Source organism: Microcaecilia unicolor, chromosome 4, assembly GCF_901765095.1.
Source record: "Microcaecilia unicolor chromosome 4, aMicUni1.1, whole genome shotgun sequence".
In the NCBI taxonomy this organism is placed as follows: domain Eukaryota; kingdom Metazoa; phylum Chordata; class Amphibia; order Gymnophiona; family Siphonopidae; genus Microcaecilia; species Microcaecilia unicolor.
This window is the reverse complement of record NC_044034.1, coordinates 551,027-565,322: the sequence shown is the minus strand read 5'-3', so window position 1 is coordinate 565,322 and position 14,296 is coordinate 551,027. Positions and strand designations below refer to the sequence as shown.

Below are 14,296 nucleotides of genomic sequence, written 5' to 3'. Positions count from 1 at the left end.
ACTTCAAAGCTAATATCAAATCCGATCATATTATGATCACTGTTATCAAACGGCCCCAGCACCATTACCTCCCGCACCAGATCATGCGCTCCACTAAGGACTAGGTCTAGAATGTTTCCTTCTCTCGTCTGTTCCTGTACCAGCTGCTCCATAAAGCTGTCCTTGATTTCATCAAGGAATTTTACCTCCCTAGCATGTCCCGATGCTACATTTACCCAGCCAATATCAGGGTAATTGAAATCATCATTATTGTGTTGCCCAGTTTGTTTGCGTCCCTAATTTCCTTTAACATTTCTGCATCCGTCTGTTCATCCTGGCCAGGTGGATGGTAGTACACTCCTATCATTATCCTTTTCCCCTTTACACATGGAATTTCAATCCACAGTGATTCCAAGAAGTGTTTTGTTTCCTGCAGAATTTTCAATCTATTTGATTCAAGGCTCTCGTTAATATACAATGCTACCCCTCCACCAATTCGATCCACCCTATCACTACGATATATTTTGTATCCCGGTATGACACTGTCCCACTGGTTATCCTCCTTCCACCAGGTCTCAGAGATGCCTATTATATCTAATTTTTTATTTAGTGCAATATATTCTAACTCTCCCATTTTATTTCTTAGGCTCCTGGCATTCGCATATATACATTTCAAACTGTGTTTGTTGCTCCTAGTTACATTATACTTAGTACTTACCAGTACTAGTTCGCAATCTTTTGTCTGATTTTTATTTTTATTTAGGGACACCTGATCTAGTACGGTCTCTTTTGTTTTTGATGCGCGTCGAGCTGACCAGGTTTCAGGGAATGTAAGCATTCATGACATGTCATGAGTGAGTAAGTGGATGGGGAGGTTGAGACTGGCTTTGTGAGCTGATTTAGTGGATGAGAGCTATGAATAAAAGAACTGAGGGAATGTCTTCAAGTTTGAGGGGATCCATTTCTGAATTTAGAGGCTTTTAGGATGAGTATGGGTCAGAGGCATTCAGTGTGTAAAGAAGGATCACAATGTTGGTGTGTTGAGGGAAGGGGGAGTATTTGTCTGAGTACAGAGATGAAAGCACAAAGTTACTAAAGCTACGACTGCACAAGAGTGTAAAGTGAAAATGCGGGAGGGGAATGCGTGGGTAGCGTGCACCAAATCGACACTTTCACTGGGCTAGCGCGTGCGACCAGGAGTAATTCTAAGTTTGCCACACACCAAACCCAAGGTAGAAAATTATTTTCTGTTTTCTACCACGGGGGGGGGGGGGGGGGGGGTATTCCTGGCAGTAATCAGCAGCTGGCGCTGCTGCATGGTTACTGCACGGGTAATGACTGAGTCTTTATCGCTATGTCAGTGGGTGGAGATAAGGGCTCAGGCATAAATAGACGCAAGCTAGTTTTAAATTCAGCGAACACCCATTTCCCAGCCCAGCACATGCCCAAAACATGCACCTACACCGTGGCTTAGAAAAAGTACCCCTTAACCCTCTATTGCCCCAGGCAGAAAATAAGGATAGGCTGCAAATATTGCAGGAGACAAAACCCCTATTGGAATCTTTGTGGATTGAAATTCCATGTGAAAAGGGGAAAAGGACGGAGTGTACTACCGTCTGCCTGGACAGGACGAGCGGACGGATGCAGCAATGTCAAAGGAAATTAGGGAAGCGAATAAATTGGACAATGTAATATTAATGGGTGATTTCAATTATCCAGATATAGACTGGGTTAATATAACATCGGTTCATGTTAGGAAGGTAAATTTTCTTGATGAAATCAAGGACAGCTTCACGGAACAGCTGGTTCAGGAGCCCACAAGAGAAGGAAAAATACTAGACTTAGTCCTCAGTGGAGCGCATGACCTGGTGCGGGGGGTAACGGTGCTGGGGCACAGTGATAATAATATGATAACAGTGATCATAATATGATCAGTTTTGATATTGGCTTCGAAGTAAGTGAACTTAGAAAATCAAATACAGTAGCGTTTAACTTTAGAAAAGGAGATTACGATAAAATGAGAAAAACGGTGAAAAAAAGACCATCCTAGAGGTACAGGACAAATATATTCCGCGTATTAGAAAAAGGGGAAAAAAAGACCAAAATGTCAGCCAGTGTGGCTATAAGAGCTAAAAAACAATCCTTCAGAAAATGGAGAAGGGAACTGACTGAAAATAATAAGATAAATCATAAGGAATGCCAAGCCAAATGCAAAGCGGAGATAAGGAGGGCAAAAAAGGACTTTGAAAAAAAGTTAGCGTTAGAAGCGAAAATACATAGTAAAAAATTTTTTTTAGATACATTAAAAGCAGGAAGCCGGCTAAAGAATCGGTTGGGCCGCTGGACGAAAATGGTGTTAAAGGGGCGATCAGGGAAGACCGAGCCGTAGCAGAGAAATTAAATGAATTCTTTGCTTCGGTCTTCACCGAGGAGGATTTGGGAGGGACACCGGTGCCGGAAAACATATTTGAAGCAGGCGAGTCAGAGAAACTAAACGAATTCTCTGTAAACTTGGAGGATATAATGGGTCAGTTCTGCAAACTGAAGAGTAGTAAATCGCCAGGACCTGATGGTATTCATCCCAGAGTATTAATAGAACTGAAAAATGAACTTGTAGAGCTGTTAGTAATACGCAATCTATCCCTAAAATCGAGTGTGGTACCGGAAGACTGGAGGGTAGCCAATGTTACGCTGATTTTTTAAAAGGGTTCCAGAGGAGATCCGGGAAATTATAGACTGGTGAGTCTGACGTCGGTACCGGGCAAAATGGTAGAAGCTATTATCAAGAATAAAATTACAGAGCACGTACAAAAACATGGGCTGATGAGACAAAGTCAGCACGGATTTAGTGAAGGGAAGTCTTGCCTCACCAATCTACTGCATTTTTTTGAGGGGGTGAACAAACATGTGGACAATGGGGAGCCGGTGGATATTGTGTATCTGGATTTTCAAAAGGCGTTTGACAAAAGTGCCTAATGAAAGACTCCTGAGGAAACTGGAGAGTCATGGGATCAAAGGTAGGGTATTACTATGGATTGAGAGCTGGTTGAAAGATAAGAAGCAAAGAGTAGGGTTGAATGGTCAGTATTCTCAGTGGAGAAGGGTAGTTAGTGGGGTCCCGCAGGGGTCTGTGTTGGGACCGCTGCTTTTTAACATATTTATAAATGACCTAGAGATGAGAGTAACTAGTGAGGTAATTAAATTTGCAGATGACACAAAATTATTCAGGGTCGTCAAGTCGCAGGAGGAGTGTGAAAGATTACATGAGGATCTCGCGAGACTGGGGGATTGGGCGTCCAAGTGGCAGATGAAGTTCAATGTTGACAAGTGCAAAGTGATGCATGTGGGTAAGAGGAACCTGAATTACAGCTATGTCATGCAAGGTTCTGCGTTAGGAGTTACGGACCTAGAAAGGGATCTGGGAGTCATCGTTGATAAGACGTTAAAAACATCTGCCCAGTGTGCTGCCGCGGCTAAGAAAGTGCACAGGATGTTGAGTATTATTAGGAAAGGGATAGAAAACAAACACAAGGATGCAATACTAAATGTCTATTTTCTTATATATTTCCACTATTCATGATGTAATATAAGCCACATTGAGCCTGCAAAGAGGTGGGAAAATGTGGGATACAAATGCAATAAATAAATAAATAAATAAATAATGCCATTGTATCGCTCCATGGTGCGACCGCACCTCGAGTATTGTGTCCAATTCTGGTCGCCACATCTCAAAAACAAAAGACATAAAGGAATTAGAAAAGGTGCAGAGAAGCGTGACGAAAATGATAGGGAATGGAACGACTTCCCTATGAGGAAAGGCTGAGAAGGTTAGGGCTCTTCAGCTTGGAGAAAAGGCGGCTGAGGGGTGATATGATAGAAGTCTACAAGATAATAAGCGGAGTAGAGCGGACAGATTTGAAGCGTTTGTTTACACTTTCAAACAACAACAAAACCGGGGGACACAAGATGAAGCTAGAATATGGTAGATTTAAAACAAATAGGAGAAAGTTTTTCTTTACTCAGCGTGTAGTTAAACTCTGGAACTCATTGCCGGAGAATGTAGTGACAGCAGCTGGCCTTACGGAATTTAAAGGGGGTTTGGACAGATTCCTGAGGGAAAAGTCCATTGAACATTATTAATTTTTTTTTTTTTGCCGGGTTCTTGAAGCCTGGATTGGCCGCTGTCGGTGACAGTATGCTGGGCTTGATGAACCCTTGGTCTTTTCCCAGTATGGCGGTGCTTATGTACTTATATAATATGTAAAACTGCTTTGATTGTCCCATCCCCTTTCCCTCCCAGGAGAGGGCTAGTGGTCAGTGCAGTGGACTGTAGAGAGAGAGAACCAGGTCCACTTGTGGTGGAAATTGTGAGCCTTCCAGAACCCACAAAATGCAGATCAGAGGTCTTTGGTAGTGGTGTACAGTTAGGTTTTAAGGTGATCCTGGAAGTCTCACAATACAAAATAAGGGTGTTATGGTGAGACTGGTACCCGGGTCCCTTTATATGAAATCCATTGCACTGACCACTAGGCTGCCCTTCTGCTCTGCTGGGATGTCTGTGTCATCAGTTTACTAGGAATGGTGCTGCACAGTTATACCTATGGCTTCTTTTTGTGTCTTTTTCTTTAAATGGTACCTAAAGAAATACATATCAAGCACAAAAAATGTCTGGAAATTAGCAATTATTAGCAATAAGAATAGCCATAAAGGGTCAGACTAATGGTCCATCTAGCCCAGTATCCTGCTTCCAACAGTAGCCAATTCAGGACACAAGTTCCTGGCAGAATCACAATTAGTAGCAACATTCCATGCTACCAATCCCAGGGCAAACAGTGGCTTCCCCCATATCCATCTCAATAACAGACTATGGACTTTTCCTCCAGGAACTTGTCCAAACCCAGATACACTAACTGCTATTACCACATCTTCCGGCAGCGAGTTCCAGAGCTTAACTATTCTTTGAGTGAAAAACTATTTCCTCTGATTTGATTTTAAAGTATTTTCAAGTAATTTCATTGTGTCCCCTGGTCTTTGTACTTTTTGAAAGAGTGAAAAAATCAATTCACATCTACGTGTTCTACACCACTCAAGGTTTTATAGACCTCAATCATATCTCCCCTCATCTATCTCTTCTCCAAGCTGAAGGGCCCTAACCTCTTTAGCCTTTCCTCATATGAGAGGAGTCCCATCCCTTTTATCATTTTGCTCATTCTTCTTTGAACCTTTTCTAATTCCGCTATATCTATTTTGAGATATCGGACCAAAACTGAATGCATTACTGAAGGTGAGGACACACCATGGAGCGATACAGAGGCATTATAATATTCTTGGTCTTATTTTGCATCCCTTTGCTAATAATTCCCAGCATCCTGTTTACTTTATTGGTTGCTGCCGCCGCATAGAGCACAATATTTCAATGTATTGTCTACAATGACACTTAGATTTTTTTCTTGAGTGCTGATTCCTAAGGTGGACCCTAGCATCAGGTAACTATGATCCAGATTATTCTTCCCAATGTGCATCACTTTGCATTTGTCCACATTAAATTTCATATGCCATTTGAATGCCCAGTCTTCCAGTTTCCTAATGCCTTCCTGCAGTTTTTCACAATCTGCATGTGTATTGACAACTTTGAATAGTTTTGTGTCATCTGCAAATTTAATCACCTCACTCATTGTTCCATTTTCCAGATCATTTATAAATATATTAAATAGAACCAGTCCCAGTACAGATCCCTGTTCAACTCCACTAGTTTATTTATCTTGGCTGGTTGAGACCTGAAGATAAGTAAACTTTGGGTCTTTTTTTGCTTTTAGTTGATTTGCTTCCAATATCAAAAGATCAGAAATTCACAAAATTAAAAAATAAAAATCAAATTTTAAAAAATCAAATCAGGTTTTTTGCCAATGAAGAGTCAGTTCAGCGAGTGTCAGAATTGAGAGTGATTCAATCCGCTGACAGAGGCATTTTCCCGCGCAAAGCAAAAATTTCCCATCTTTTTCAATGAAAAAATCGTAAATCTACGCAAAGCCCTACCTAGGAACAACATGGACATAGAAAACTTCATTAATGGTCTAGACCCAACCCCTGGCGAATACCCTGCTGACCAAATATGGTCAAATTTCACCCCCCTCAGCACCGAAACAGTCACCCAGGCGATTAAAAAATACTCCAGTAGCCATTGTCAACTGGACACCTGCCCCAGCTACCTAATACAATCTGCCCCCCATCACTTCATAACAGATCTCACATCCCACTTAAACTTCATGCTTCAGCAGAGTATCTACCCTAAAGAAAAAGGCATCATCCTGCTCACCCCAATACCAAAAGATACCAAGAAAAAAACAAACAAATGACATTAGCAACTACTGCCCAGTAGCATCTATCCCATTAGTAGTCAAACTAATGGAAGGTCTGGTGACCAAACAACTCAATGACTATATAAACAAATTCACTATACTACATGAGTCACAATCAGGATTTCGACCCCTACACAGTACCGAAACAGTACTACTTACTCTCCTAACCAAATTCAAGCACGAAATAGCAATAGGCAAGAGCATTCGCCTCCTCCAATTTCACATGTCAAGTGCGTGCGACATGGTTAACCATAACATACTGCTAAGACTTCTAGAATCCTTTGGAATCGGTGGCAGCACTCTCAATTGGATCAAGAGCTTTCTAACCACAAGAACATATCAAGTGAAATCAAAATCAAACATATCACCGTGGAAACCAGACTGCGGACTACCGCAAGGATCACTACTATCACCGATCCTTTTCAACCTCATGATGACACCACTAGCCAAGACCTTATCCACCCAAGGCCTTAACCCATTTATCTACACTGATGACGTTACATTGTAGCCCCTCTCCTCCTAGATAGTCTAACATATCTCTCCCTTCCCTGCAGCCCCCTCCTCCCTTAAATCTAGCACACATCTGCCTTCTCCAAATCCAGCATCGCTCACTAGCTTCCTTCCTGCAGGTCCAGGATCACTGCCACTTCCTTCTTCCCCCACTGCCGCTGCAGTGCTTACAGCTTACATTTTAACATAGTAACATAGTAGATGACAGCAGAAAAAGACCTGCATTGTCCATCCAGTCTGCCCAACAAGATAAACTCATATGTGTATACCTTACCTTGATTTGTACCTGCCTTCTTCAGGGCACAGACCGTACAAGTCTGCCCTGCAGTATTTCCCGCCTCCCAACCACCAGTCCCGCCTCCCATCTCCGGCTCTGGCACAGACCGTATAAGTCTGCCTTCCACTATCCTCGCCTCCCAACTACCAACCTCTCTTCCCCCACCTGCTCCGCAACCCAATTTTGGCTAAGCTTCTGAGGATCCATTCCTACTGCACAGGATTCCTTTATGCACATCCCACGCATGTTTGAATTCCGTTACCGTTTTCATCTCCACCACTTCCCACGGGAGGGCATTCCAAGCATCCACCACCCTCTCCGTGAAAAAATACTTCCTGACATCTTTTTTGAGTCTGCCCCCCTTCAATCTCATTTCATGTCCTCTCGTTCTACCGCCTTCCCATCTCCGGAAAAGATTTTTTTGCGGATTAATACCTTTCAAGTATTTGAACGTCTGTATCATATCACCCCTGTTCCTCCTTTCCTCCAGGGTATACTGTACATGTTCAGGTCAGCAAGTCTCTGCTCATACGTCTTGGAACGCAAATCCCATACCATTCTCGTAGCTTTTCTTTGCACGCTTCCATTTTTTTAACATCCTTCGCAAGGTACGGCCTCCAAAACTGAACACAATACTCCAGGTGGGGCCTCACCAACGACTTGTACAGGGGCATCAACACTTCCTTTCTTCTGCTGATCACACCTCTCTCTATACAGCCTAGCAACCTTCTCGCTACAGCCACCGCCTTGTCACACTGTTTCATCGCCTTCAGATCCTCGGATACTATCACACCAAGATCCCTCTCCCCCTCAGTACCTATCAGACTCTCACCGCCTAACACATAAGTCTCTCTTGGATTTCTACTCCCTAAGTGCATCAGTTTGCATTTCTTTGCATTGAATTTTAATTGCCAAACCTTAGACCATTCTTCTAGCTTCCTCAGATCCCTTTTCATGCTTTCCACTCCCTCCCGGGTGTCCACTCTGTTGCAAATCTTCAGGCCATCCACGATTCACAGTCACTGCAGTCACTTTTATCATTGCCGCGTCCAACCCTCTAAGATGCAACTTCCTGTTGCGAGGGCTGGACACAGCAGAGGGAAGTCCCCGAAATGCCTGTGTGAATCGTGCATGGCCCGAAAATGTAAGCTGTAAGCACTGCAATGGCAGTGGGGGAAGGAGGAGAAAATGGCAGATTATGGACCTGCAGAAGGGGAAAGTAGGGAGCAATGCTGGATTGTGGGTGGCAGTAGGGAGGGAGGGATTTGCCGAGGCACCCCTGAGAATTCGCTGTGGCTCACCAGGGTGCCACGTCGCACAGTTTGGGAACCGATGTCACTAAGGACTAGATCTAAAATAGCCCCCCTTCTTGAAGGTTCTTGGACCAGTTGCTCCAAGAAGCAATCATTTATTACATCTAAGAATTTTACCTCCCTAGCACTCCCTGATGTAGCATTTATCCAGTAAATATTGGAATAATTGATATCACCCATTATTATAATGTTGCCCAATTTGCCAGATTTCCTAATTTCTGCAAACATTTCTTCATCTGTCTGTTCACTCCGTCCTGGCGGATAGTAGTACAGTCCAACCAGTATACCCCTTCCCTTCACACATGGAATTTGTATCCACAAGGATTCCATGCTACTGTTTCATGTAGAATGTTTTGTTTGACTAACCCCCCCCCCCCCCCCATTTGATCCACTCTGTCACTGCAATATCATTTGTAACCTGATAACACTGATTGTCCTCCTTCCACCAGGTTTCTATATCTACCTCTTCATTTAGTGCTATATACTCCAGATATCCCATCTTATTTTTTACGCTTCTAGTATTTGTACATAAAAACTTCTAATTGTGTTTTTCCTTGTATCTACATGTTGCTTTGAAGTTGGCAGGGATAATTTGCATCTTTTACTCTGTTCTCCCATTAAACACTCCTGAACCAGGCCCTGCTGTGCCTTCTAGAGGTTATCTGTTAATGCTGTATGCTGTGGTTCAAGTTTTAAAAACTATGGGGGAAAGGGTGGGGATACTAGTTAATAACTTTTGCTTTTTTAAATTGTCTTTATCAATAAACCTACGTTGCTTCTTTTAAACCCCAACCTTTAAATCACTAAAGCACAGAGTACAAAAAAATGTTCTTCCCCATAGAAATGTTCTCTACTCTCAGCGCTTCTCAGAAAAAGTTTCCTGTGACCTCTTCTCTATATATAGTTTTGATTCTAATGGGACTGCTTCAAACAGACCCTGTGAAGTTAACACTGTAATCAGATTGCCCTTAGTAACCTTTGTTACTAAGGGCTATTCTACTTTCCTCCACCTTAATTAACACCTAACTTAGGTCAGTAGCACTGCTATCTCACTAACAGGCAAAGAACAGAACTTTCTTTTAAGACATTTTTCCAGTTTGAAAAATGCCGTGTTCAGGATGAGAATTTTAGACATTTTTACCAAAACATCTACAATTGGATTTGGACATCATATCAACAATGCCCCTCTGTTATCATTTTATGTTTGTCTCCCCACTTCTCCAGTTACTGACTGAATGGTTACCATTGGTCTTTCTCTTCTGTCATTTATGCTCTTGCCCTGTTACTATGTTACTATTTTGTGTCTCTCCTGCTTCTCTAGCCCATGTTCTCTGCATCCTCCTTGATCTCTAACAGTTCCCTTTTTGGGTGCAGGATGACTATCTGTGATGCTGAGGAATTAGGAGTACTAATCCCCAGCCCTGGCTGACCCCTTGCACTCGATACCTTCGCTCCTGTGCCCAATCGGCTGAACGCCTCTGGAGGAAATCTCGCACCCATACTGATTTTATTCATTACAAATTCATGCTATCCTCCTTCCAGTCCTCCTTATTCCTCGCCAAACAGGACTATTACACCCAATTGACTACTTCCCTCAGCTCTAACCCTCGCCGTCTCTTCGCCACCCTTAACTCCCTCCTCAAAGTGCCCTCCGCTCCCACCCCTCCCTCACTCTCTCCTCAATCACTGGCTGACTACTTCCGCGACAAGGTGCAGAAGATCAACCTAGAATTCACCACCAAACCATCTTCTCCTTTTCACCCTATAACCCACTCCCGCAACCAACCAACCCAGGCCTCCTTCTCCACGTTTCCTGATATCACCGAAGAGGAAACCGCCCATCTTCTTTCCTCCTCTAAATGCACCACCTGTTCCTCTGACCCCATCCCCACCAACTTACTTAACACCATCTCTCCTACTATCACCCCCCCCCCCCATCTGTCATATCCTCAACCTCTCTCTCTCCACTGCAACTGTCCCTGACACCTTCAAGCATGCTGCAGTCACACCACTCCTCAAAAAACCATCACTTGAGCCTACTTGTCCCTCCAACTACCGCCCCATTTCCCTCCTACCCTTCCTCTCCAAGATACTTGAACGTGCCGTTCACAGCCACTGCCTTGACTTTCTCTCCTCTCATGCCATCCTCGATCCGCTTCAATCCAGCTTTCGCCCCTTACACTCGACAGAGACGGCACTATCTAAAGTCTGCAATGACCTCTTCCTTGCCAAATCCAAAGGTCACTACTCCATCCTCATCCTCCTCGACCTATCCGCCGCTTTTGACACTGTCAATCACAATTTACTTCTTGCTACACTGTCCTCATTTGGGTTCCAGGGCTCTGTCCTCTCCTGGTTCTCCTCTTATCTCTCCCACTGTACCTTCAAAGTACATTCTCATGGTTCTTCCTCCACCCCATCCCACTCTCTGTTGGAGTTCCTCAGGGATCCGTCCTTGGACCCCTTCTTTTTTCAATCTACACCTCTTCCCTGGGCTCCCTCATCTCATGGTTTGGAGGTGGTGGAAACAAAAACGGTAACGGAATTCGAACATGCGTGGGATAAACATAAAGGAATCCTGCTCAGAAGGAATGATCCTAAGGAGCTTAGACGAGATTGGGTGGCAAAGCCGGTGGCGGGAGACGGAGATGGTGCTGGGCAGACTTATACGGTCTGTGCCAGAGCTGGTGGTGGGAGGCGGGACTGGTGGTTTGGAGTCGGGGATAGTGCTGGGCAGACTTATACGGTCTGTGCCAGAACCGGTGGTGGGAGGCGGGGTTGATGGTTGGGAGGCGGGGATAGTGCTGGGCAGACTTATATGGTCTGTGCCTGGAAAAGGACAGGTACAAATCAAGGTAAGGTATACACAAAAAGTAGCACATGTGAGTTTATCTTGTTGGGCAGACTGAATGGACCGTGCAGGTCTTTTTCTGCCGTCATCTACTTTGTTACTATGTTACTATGTTTCCAATACCATCTTTATGCCGATGACATCCAGCTTTACCTCTCCACACCAGACATCACTGCGGAAACCCAGGCCAAAGTATTGGCCTGCTTATTCGACATCGTTGCCTGGATGTCCAACCGCCACCTGAAACTGAACATGGCCAAGACTGAGCTCATTGTCTTCCCACCCAAACCACTTCTCCCCTCTCTCCACTCTCTATCTCAGTTGATAACACCCTCATCGTCCCCGTCTCATCTGCCCGCAACCTCTGAGTCATCTTCGACTCCTCCCACTCCTTCTCTGAGCATATCCAACAGATAACCAAGACCTGTCGCTTCTTCCTCTACAACATTAGCAAAATTCGCTCTTTCTTCTCTGAGCACACCACCCGAACTCTCATCCACTCTTTCACTACCTCTCATCTTGACTACTGCAACCTACTCCTTACTGGCCTCCCACTTAGCCATCTATCCCCCCTTCAGTCCGTTCAGAACTCTGCTGCACGTCTTATCTTCCGCCTGGACCGTTATACTCATATCACCCCTCTACTCAAGTCACTTCACTGGCTTCCGATCAGGTACTGCATACAGTTCAAGCTTCTCCTACTTACCTTCAAATGTACTCGATCTGCAGCCCCTCCCTACCTCACTACCCTCATCTCCCCTTACGTTCCTACCCGCAACCTCCGCTCTCAAGACAAAAATCCCTCCTTTCAGTACCCTTCCCCTCCACCGCTAACTCCAGGCTCCGCCCTTTCTGCCTCACCTCACCCCATGCTTGGAATAAACTCCCTGAACCCATACGCCAGGCCCCCTCCCTGCCCATCTTCAAATTCTTACTCAAAGCCCACCTCTTCAATGTCGCCTTCGGCACCTAACCACCATACCTCTACTCAGGAAATCTAGACTGCCCCAACTTGACATTTTGTCCTTTAGATTGTAAGCTCCTTGAGCATGGACTGTCCTTCATTGTTAAACTGTACAGCACTGCGTAACCCTAGTAGCGCTCTAGAAATGTTAAGTAGTAGTAGTAGAATTAGGGGGGGGGGGGTATTGCTAACCTTTCCTTTCTTGACATTCAGATTGACCGGGCCTGATAAAAAAGTGAATTCACTCCAGACTGCTACAGACATCTTGCATACTGGCTCATTTCAATTTACCTCTTTCAGGGGATTGTTTACTTCCTGTACAAAGAATGAAGGGGTCTTTTCACGTTCGTGCATTAAGCATTGTCTGACATTTCCCCTCTTAGCCCTCCTTTTCTCCTTTGTTTCCTGTGCCCGGAGGCTGTGGAGATCAAAGAACTTGTCCATGGCAGCGTTAAAACCAGAGTAATTTCATTTGGATTCCCTATTTTGGAAGAACTTTTAATTCAGTCTTTGAATCACCACTTTCTCTATTCATTTGAAAAGGTTTTCTAACCAGTCTCTTCACCCCCTCCCCCCCCCTCCCCCCCCCCCCCCCCCCCCCCCCCCCCCCGCATATTAAATGTTTTTGGTATTTTCCTCTTAGTGTGAATCTCAGACTATTCTAGAAAGTCGCAGCTGCTCAGCCAGTCTAAATCTATATATATTCCCCAGCTATTTCTATCAGGGCTATATTGCAATTCCCCGCTCTATTGCCCATCACCGGTCCCTCCCCTCCCCCTTCAGGAATGAACAAAGCTGAAAGAGAAGGGGATGCAGCCTCTTCCCCTCCAAGCAGCCAGGAGGGAGAGGGAGTCCCAGGGGCCTCACTTCAGCCTTTCCAAGGGAAGGGGGAGGGCGAGGGGCCTCTGTGAGGTGTTCCAGGGAAGGAAGGGGCAGCTCAGGTCAATACATCCATTCTGGGGAGGAAAAAAAAGCTGGCAGCCTCTGAGCTCCAAAGACCTGCAGGGTCTCCAACAGGATGCCCCACCCCCAGCCCTTGCACACCCCTTACAACCGGGGGGCCCAGAGAAAGCAAAAAGGGGAACAGGTAGACTCAAGAAGACGGGCATTTCCTCTAGTCAAGACAAGCATGATACAGGACAAGACAATGTGCATTTAATTTATTGCTGTTTTTTTTTTAAGCTTAAACCCACAAGGCTGTGGTCTGGAAAATATAAAGGAGTCGGGGGAGATGAGGCTAGAAATACTGGAGAATGAGGAACAAACCAGAGAGGCGAGAGATAGGGGCTGAAAATGGAAATATGGGGAGAGGTGGAGGAGGGGAAGAGAGAAGGGCAGCAGAAGGGCTGAGATGGGAAAAGAAAATAAGATACAGAAGGGCGCAAAGAAAATGGGGGAATTACGAAGGGAGAGAAGTAGGATGGGGTGGAGAAGAGAAAGGAGGGAGGGAGGGAGAGAGAGGCCGCATTGGGGAGCCAGTATGAGGGAAATTAAAAAAAGGGTAAACTAGGTCAGAGGAAGAAGACAAAGAAAGGGAAAGTGAGGTTTGGGTTCAGTGCACTTACCCTGCCAGACGGTGAATATGAGGCCAGCAAGTTCAGGGCTAAGGCACCCTAGGTTTTTCCATCTCGTCCACTGCCCCAGAACTGCAACAGGCATGAACAGTCCCCGGGCAGCCTGGCTACAAGGCGCTTTATTCCCCGAGTCTAGGACCTGGGCATAATCCGTGGCTGCACATTCGCTCCGTGGGATCATCCCCGGGTGTCATCCGTGGCTGCAGCAGTCTCTGCCTGTCTCTCTCCTCTTCACTGTGCTTTAGAGCAGGGCTGCCTGTGAGCCCTCCAGCTGCCTCAGCACTGAGCTGCATCCAGCTGAAATCGGATCCCCCCCCAGTCCCTGCTCTGGATAATTTATTCAGTGCGGGGAGAAGGGGGGGGGGGAGGCAGCCTTGTTTCAGGACCAGTTCCAAGAGAAAAACATGGAAAACTTGCAGCTGTAGAGAAAGGTTTTAGCAACAAAGCCTGAGCTACAGGGGAGGGGGGA

The 14,296-nt window shown here is 45.2% G+C and overlaps 1 protein-coding gene across 1 annotated transcript in view; it reads right to left on the bottom strand.

Moving 5' to 3' along the window:
• Positions 1 to 14,084, bottom strand: part of DCHS1 (dachsous cadherin-related 1) — a 280,595-nt gene extending 266,511 nt beyond the window's left edge. Inside the window, exon 1 of the mRNA XM_030199763.1 lies at positions 13,819 to 14,084. The gene's annotated coding sequence lies outside the window, so the exon portion shown is untranslated. The remainder of the gene's footprint in view (positions 1 to 13,818) is intronic.
• Between the last annotated feature and the right edge of the window lie 212 nt (positions 14,085 to 14,296).